At 38.1% G+C, this 8,916-nt stretch overlaps 1 pseudogene; it reads left to right on the forward strand.

Moving 5' to 3' along the window:
• Positions 1-1,192, forward strand: part of LOC110542027 (nucleophosmin-like) — a 95,958-nt pseudogene extending 94,766 nt beyond the window's left edge.
• The last annotated feature ends 7,724 nt before the right edge of the window (positions 1,193-8,916 follow it).

Genomic DNA, 8,916 nt, shown 5'->3' on the forward strand with positions numbered 1-8,916 from the left:
CAACCAAGGACCATGCATGGAGATAATCTAGAACCCCTGCACAGATATAGCCCATGGCAGCTCAGTATCCAAGTGGGTTCCCTAGTAAGGGGAACAGGGGCTGTCCTTGACATGAACTCAATGGATGGCTCTTTGATCACCTCCCTGATGGGGGAGCAGCCTTACCAGGACACAGAGGAAGACAATGCTGCCAGTCCTGATGAGACCATAGACTAGGGTGATGGAAGGGAGGAGGTTCCCATATCAGTGGACTGGGGGAGAGTATGGGAGGAAAAGTGGGAGGGATGGTGGAATTGGGAGGGAACAATATAGGGGGCTAGAGCTGAGATTGAAAGTGAATATGAATTGTAATAAAATCAATCAATAAATAAATACAAAATTAAAAAAAATAATAAAGTGGATAATGATGGAAATGAAAACCAGCTATCATTAAGAACAGTCACTATAGGGCCAGGGACAAAGGAGATATTACACAATGTAGAGGTAGACCCAAAGAACTATGAAGGCAATCCAATTAAAGTAACACTGCCAACTTTGAAAACGTCTGTTCAACCAACAGTTTCCTTTGGGGACTTTGAAATGACACCACCTGTGGTCTCAAGGTTGAAGTGTGGATCAGGGTGTGTGCACATTAGTGGAGAGGACCTAATAGCTGTAGAGGTAGATGCAGTGTCAGAAGATGAAGATGAGCAGGATGAAAAATTCTTAAGTGTGTCTGGAAAGTGATCTGTTCCCTGAGGTGGCAACAAGGTTCTGCAAAAAAGAGTAAAACTTGATGAAGATGATGAGTATGATGATGATGATGGTGATGATAATGATGATGAAGAAACTGAAGAAAAATTTCTAGTAAAGAAATCTGTAAGAGATACATCAGAAAAAAAGCACAAAATCAAAACAAAATGGAAAAGACTTAAAAACATAACAATAAGAACAAAGGTTCAAGAAACTTCCAACAAAACAGGAAAACAAAACAAACAAATAAAAAACAACTCCTAAAACACCAAAAGGACCTAGTTCTGCAGAGGACATTAAGGCAAAAATTCAAGCAAGTATAGAAAAAGGTGTTTCTCTTCCCAAAATGGAATCCAAGTTCATCATTTATGTGAAGATTTTTTTCCAGATGACTGACCAGGAGGCTATTCAAGATCTCTTGCTATATTTAAGATCTCTGGCCATGGAGGAATCACTTTAAGAAAGTGGTTTCAGCAGTTTGAAATATTCTGTCTTACTTCATTTCTGTAAGAGCTGATATCTCTCTGGTTGTCCTTTCTATAATGCAAAGTGAGAACTTTCTCTACTGTGTTTGATAAATATTGTCCAGGTTCAATTGCCAAGAATGTGTTGTCTAAAATGCCTGTCTAGTTTTCAAGGATGGAACTCCATCGTTTACTTGGTTTTAAGTATGTATGGAATGTTATGATAGGGCATAAGAGGGTGGTCAGATGCGGAAATGGTAGAGAGATAAATATACATGTGAAGGAAATGCAGTATTTTAATAAAGTTAAAAAACAAACAAAACAGTAACAACAAAAAACACAGCCAACATTATCCTAAGTGTGGAAAGGTTGAAGCTATACCACTGTAGTCAGAAACAAGGCAGAGATACTCCCCACTCTGTCAATATTGTAATCAAACTACTGGCTTTTGCAATTAGGAAATTAAAGAAATGGAAATAGGAAAATAAGTATTTTGGCTATCAGTATTTACAGAAGGTATGATGTTATACATAACATTTCCCATATATACTACCAGAAAACTTTTAGAAACAATAAACAAATTCAGCAATATGGCATGATACAGAATCAACTTGCACAAATCAATAATTTTTCAATTCACAACATACATACAGAGAAATAGATCATGGACACACATTCACAATATCCTTAAAAAATTGAAATATCTAAGAATAAAACTAAACAAGCAGGTAAAGGACATTTACAATGAAAATTTAAACACCCAATGAAAGAGATGTAGAAATACACTAGAAAATAGAAAGACTCAATCTTATGCTCATGATTGCTAGAATTAAAATTGAGAAAAATGATCATCCTACCAAAAAGCCATTTGGAGAATAATTAATGTAATCCCAACCAAATCTCAATCTCATTCCTACAATTCATATTTCCACAAAAGATCCTAGGTAGCTAAATTAATCCTTAGCAAATAAACAATGCTGGCTTGATTATCATTTCAGATCATAAATACTTATTGAAGTCTTCTGTGAGGAGACAGAAAAGTGAGAAAGCCAACTGATAGAGCATTTTAGACTAACAGATTCGAATGGGGAAGGAGAAACTGATAGGACAGAAATTTGCTGAGTTAAAGACAAAGCTGGAGAAATCTAAAAGGGTAACACAGGTGAAAATTCTTCTCAGTTTCTACATAGCACAGAAATTATTCTATTTCTGCTGGGAAAAGTCTAAAAGCAACATCAAATTTCACACAGTATAACTCCTAATCAACAGAGCATCAAATGATGCCTTAAGGAATAATTAATCCTTGAAAAGACCCTTTAGACCATGCTTCAGTGTGACATCAAAGGTCAGCTTCTTGATTTTGCCTTATTTTAGAACTAAGTAATTCCTCGATGTTAAAAAGTCTATTTGTATGGATTACTTTTTTATTCATTACATAGTTTATTATACACAGCTTTTGTTGTTTTTATTTTGAGTAATATTTAATTCCTTCTAAATCTCTCTCTCTGCCTTTCTCTCTCTCTCTCTCTCTCTCTCTCTCTCTCTCTCTGTGTGTGTGTGTGTGTGTGTGTATGTATGTATGTATGTATGTCTTAGGTTTTTTATGTTTTTATCATTTCAAAAGAGGCATTCACTTTGTACAGATTTTAGTAGGTTTATCCTATATTATGTCTATATGAGTGAGTATATACTGTGTGTGTCTTTCTGCTTCTGGGACAGCTCACTCAGGATTATCCTTTCCAGTTCCTACCATTTACCTGCAAATTTCATGATTTCCTTATCTTTCATTGATGAGTAATACTTCATTGTGTAGATGTACCACAATTTCTGCATCAATTCTTCAGTTGAGGGGCATCTGGGTTGTTTCCAGCTTCTGGCTATTACAAATAAAGCTGCTACAAACATGGTTGAGCAAATGTCCTTATTGTGTACTTGAGCCTCTTTTGGATATATGCCTAGGAGTGGTATGGCTGGATCTTGGGGAAGCACTATTCCTAGTTGTCTGAGAAAGCGCCAAATTGATTTCCAGAGTGGTTGTACAAGTTTACATTCCCACCAGCAGTGGAGGAGGGTTCCCCTTTCTCCACAACCTCTCCAGCCTGTGTTGTCACTTGTTTTTCATCTTGGTCATTCTGATGGTTGTAAGGTGAAATCTCAGGGTCGTTTTGATTTGCATTTCTCTGATAGCTAAAGAGGTTGTGGGTGCTGGCCACCATCACTGAACTTGGCTCCAGCTGCGAGCGCACAGAGACTTGCTACATGCCCAGCTCCCCGGAACAGGCAGAGTTGTGCACCCTAGGGCAACAGAGATTGGGAGTCCCTGTCGGGAGTAAACCCTACAGGGAAGGAAGGAAACAAGGACCCAACTAGGTCATCCAGTATATCCCTGGAAAAGGTCCCACAGACCAGCAGACATAAGTGAGTACTGCCAGCCCAGAGACCTGCTCTGCACCAATGATTCCTCACAGACATAACTGTGCGCCCCAGAGCACCAGAGACTTGGAGTCCCTGTCGGGAGAAATCCCCACAGGGAAAAGGGATGTAGGCCACCCAGTATATCTCTGGAAAAGGTCCCGCAGACCGGCCCAATCCAGGGACCTGCTATGTACCAGATAGCCTGCTGCTACTAGGAGAGCGGTACTTACCCGCCACAGATTACTGCATGGGTACTGGGACATAGAGAACCAACCTCAGACCTACAAAAGCCCGGAATCCCCGAGATCAACCCCCAGATACTGCTCCATGGGGCAACCAGTTATCCCTAACAAAACTGACCAAACCACGGGACACACAGGTTACAGCAGCAGATCACTAAAATTACACCAAGAAACCCAGAAGCAGAGCAGCTGTCTCCAGGACTTCTCCGGGTGAGAGGAGAGCCCTCTCGACTAACAAGGAACATGGTTACCACTCAGGTCTCTATGCCTGAGGTGAGCTGTGGCAACTCCTGAAAAACACTGGCCATACAGTGACCATACCCAAAAAGCTGAGGAAGCATCCTCCAAGAAAAACCGTCTTCCTGCCAAGGGGATTCTCTCCACCACAGGATTCCAGGAACCACCAGAAACTAACACCCAACACCTAAGATAGTCCAGTGGGTAGAGGCCAGCATAAAAACCCAATCAACAAAAGACAGAGCAATATGGCATCTCCAGAACCCAGTTATCCAGAGGCAAGTAGCCCTGGACACCCCAGCATAATTGAAATTCAAGAAGATAACCTAACATCTATGCTCATGACGAAGATAGCAGAGGAAACACATAAAATTCATAAAGACCTAGAGGAAGATGAACTCATTTTTTATTAGAAATACTCATTGATAAATGCGCTATCGTTTCTCTTCAGGATGTGGTCTTAACATAGAACAGTACAACTTCAAATGTTTAAATCTGAGTATAGAACTAGAGAGGAGAAAAAAAGTGGGAGTTCTGTAGAAAGGGAGCTGGTGGATTATCTGCATGCCTCCAAGCTTAGCACATCTTTCAAGAACACGGATTTTGTATTGATCAGACACTTCTGGTCCCATGACCCTTGTGGGGCAAAAAGAAAATTTTATCATCAGAAGTTTAGCTTGGCTTAAAATTTTCCAAAACATGTTTCATTTTACAGAGGAAGTTTGTTCCAGTCGTAGATGGCCATGATGTAAGGTCATGCATGTTTGTCTTCTCGGAGAGGGGGAAATGGTGAAATCTGAACAGAAATCCAAGTCTTTATCTGAGGGGCTACCTGAGCATTACAACTCCTTGTGAGGGGACCATGTTAAAGTTTATGAAAATTGGGTCAAACTCTGAGTGAACTTGATTGCTCATGTTCTGATACTCCCATCAGAGCCATGGGGGATTCGGTTTACCTCCCAAACTGAAAGCATAAACTGAAGGAAGTTTTCATAAAGTAATTTCTTCATTTACCCCTATATTATGTAAGGGACAGTGTAGATCCCCAGGACTGAGAAATTCTAAGTTCGTAACCTTCAAAAGTAATTAAGAGATAGCCATTGTTAAGACTGGCATATATATGAAAAATCCAAAATTGGATTGGGGAACAGATTGCTCACGTGCCTCAGTTATGCTCACATTGCAAAACTGGGTGAGCTGATCACAGATGCAAAACTATACCACATTAAAGCAAACAGCCAACTCCAGATTTTTACATCTTCATTCCTAGTGACATACTGCAGAAAAGATTTATTTTTTAATATTAACGAAGGAATCGCCACATGAGATGTGTTAAGAATCCATCCCAGCTGCTCTTCTTTCTTTATAGTGTGACCCCAAACAAGGAATGTTTCACATGGTTTCAGGTTTCAGAGTGAAAGTTCAGTACAGCTGTGACATCAAATGAGGTGCCACCTGGCCTAATCACCGTGACAATATGTGCTCTGTCCTGCACGGCTAACAGATGGATTGGGTGTCAGCCTGATGTCATAATCTGTTAAGTTTGTAATATGGAGCATTAGCCATCCATTTAAGATTCATCTCTTCTTCTCCAACGGCGTGCTGTACCTTCGGTGGAGAGCCGATCCTGTCCTTGCATGCTGCCAACACTGGTAATATGGGATCTTAGTTTGCATTATTTAAGGGTAATTAGATGGTGCTCTGACTCATTTGGTGAACTGTCACTCCACGACCTAAATACATGGGCAGAATTTCCCATTCACAGCACAGATTACTAGTTTTTGACATTTATTTCGTTACTGAGAAATAAGTTTTAACTATGTTGCTTATTTTTTCCCCTCTGGGGCATTTGAATGTCACTGACAGTGTCACCTGATGACTTTAAATTCACATCTGTATTCCCTTATAAACTATACCATGAACATTAACGTGAGTCTGCAGACTCTATAATCAACACTTAAAGGGTGATGTGATGAATGTTAATAAACTCATCACACATTTATTAAATATTTCTTGTTAATGCAAATGACAATGACAGGAAATAGCAATGGAGAGAAAATGATGATGTACCAGCTTCAAGGGGCCCTTACCCGTTTTCAGTAACTTCCTTCATCCACTGTCCTCAGAACTTCTCACAGATTTGCTCATATGAATAGGCATTTCTTAAATATGGCAGGTGCATTCGTGGGCCAGATCAGTGGTATCCCCACACTTCCATCACACTTACTTTAATCCAGGAGTGGTGCTACCTACCCTAGTTATATCTGTAGCTATGGACACTTAGAAGCTGATTGGGACTGTGTTCATAGAACTTAAGTCTTCTGTGTGCCTGCCCATGACTTATAGAAAAATTTAAAAATAAGATTAATTTGTTTAATTCCCTGAGAGATAGTGAATTATTTATAGACAGAAGCAATGGATGTAACAAAGAAGTAAAAATAAATTGATATGAGTTGGTCAAGATTTTCTGAATAATATCTTATTTCTTTTAAAAGTTGTATTTATTCTTTAAGCAAGGAAGAAAATAAACAATTAATATCACAGTTTGATTTTTATTTTTATTTGTAAGTTTAATTTTTAAATAAAAATCACTTTATTGCAATGAACTAACAAATAAAAACATTACAAAGCAAGATGAAGGTAGCCACACAAACACTTGCAAAGCCTCTACTTAATACATCTCCATGAACTTTTACACAGTTATGAAAGCTATTCGGAAGCTTCACTTCAGGTTTTACAACATACACATCAATTTCATCTTTATGCATTTATCTACCACAAAAAAATGGCAGAATTGAAACTGGAAAAATGATCATCTTTGTACCGTCTTTCTTGATTTATGTGTACTGTACTATCAGCACACATACACACACACGTATGTGCAATTCACAAATTCTGCATATGGTAGATTATAGTTAATCTAGCTAATGTCATGAGTATATGAAGCAATAGCTACATTACCACATAAAAAATGACTGTAAGAATATGCTAATACACAACTCTTAAGCATGTAAATATGAAATCTTCACTTGATATAACCAAATGGAAAAGCCATTATTTTTCACGTTTTAGGTATTTACAGATGAATATTTACAGAGAAAGAAGCATTTACACAAAACTCCCGTGGCTGATTGTTTTCAGAATAGGGTCAAATTTCAGTTCACATGGATGTCAGTCAGGTTTGTGCTCCAAACTGCACATTCATGGCAGCTCCAATACATGATTCTCTTGTCAGCTAATTGTGAGACACTAAATTAGTCAGAAACCACACATATTTTATTCTACCAACAATGTGGCTTTGTAAATCCCATACATCTCCATGCATATACAATAGGCATTGTGTGTTTTCCTGGCTGGATATCATGAGAAAGGAAAGCTTAGATCTGTGATATTCACTGAGGGACACAGAGTGGAGACGAGAGGGAACTCAATCACCACTGAATCTGAAAGACCTGAAAAGGAACTTTAGAAAATATGATGAAACCTTTTTTTTTTCCACAATAAAAAGTATTTGTGAAATTTGTGGAGTAAATGTAAAGGAAAGAAACGAAAAGTAAGGAAAGACTTTCTAGAAGTTTCTATTTGCTCTGACTGATGTTAGAATATGCTTACAGCACAGGGCAATAAAGGTAGAGCAGGTTGCTGAGAAGAAGGGAGGGAGTGCAGAGGAGTGAGATGGAGCAAGTGAGGCAGTTGCAATGGGGTGGACAAAGCTTCCCTTGAAAGTATTGGATTTGGGTTTAAAAAGGAATACATTACATCTTTGTAAATATCTGCACACACCATATTTGATTACAAAGCTCCCTCGGTGTTTACCTTTTCATGTGACATTTGCTTTTTCTGACTCGATAGGAGAACTACAAACATCTTATTCATCAATTCAATAAAAATCTAAAAATATTTTGATATTTCCCTCAACAAATTTGGGGCCACATGTAATGAATGCAGAACACCCCACTTCTGTGGTCAGACATTTAATCCTGTTGGGATTTGCTCAGCTCTGTATTCAAGCATTTGGACTCAGGATGCTTACGCACCAGTCTCCATTGGAGCCATTGATACACAATTTGCATTATTTAACATTAATAACTCAAGAATCATTTATTTTGAAAGAGATTTGCAATTTGCCTAACATTTTAATTTTAACTGTCTCTCATGTTAATAACTATGAAATTTTATTTTAAAATGAATTTCAAATTCTATAGAGAGCAAATTCGTTGAGAAGATTAACACTTAATAGACTTTTAAAAAGCTTATAGAACTCCTGTGTAATTCTAGAAAGCTCTAACTATAGCAACAAATTCAAGTTTTTTAACTTAAAATGTAAATAATATTATTTATAGAAATACTTAATATGTTTCACAGTAAAACTGCTGCAATCTGGGCAATGATGTCACTTGGCTATAAACATCATTTTTAATTACAAGGGAGATTTATCAAAAATACGTGTAAGGCAAAGTGCACACCTTGAGTTATACCTCTTCATATGATTCTGAATATTCTCTATACTTGCTGTTGTATTGTTTGCTCCTTTTTATGGATTATGCAAAGCCTTGGAAAATGGAACAATGCTGTGTTTTCAAGGCAGATATGATTGACACCATTTCCTTTCCCTACAAAGGTAAACACAAATGTTTTAGCCCCTCAGTTCCTTCTTGTCACTGTCTTGTCCGTCCCAGCCACACTCTAGTCTTGGAGCACCCACGTGATTTAATGTAGAGCTTTCTATTTCTAACACTCCTACTTTTAGATCCAGTCCACAGAAACTCTTGGTTTTCAAGTCTCAGTTGAAGAATTATATTTTAAGACATCTTCTCTCCCTGACT

Source organism: Meriones unguiculatus, chromosome 10 (assembly GCF_030254825.1).
Source record: "Meriones unguiculatus strain TT.TT164.6M chromosome 10, Bangor_MerUng_6.1, whole genome shotgun sequence".
NCBI lineage: Eukaryota > Metazoa > Chordata > Mammalia > Rodentia > Muridae > Meriones > Meriones unguiculatus.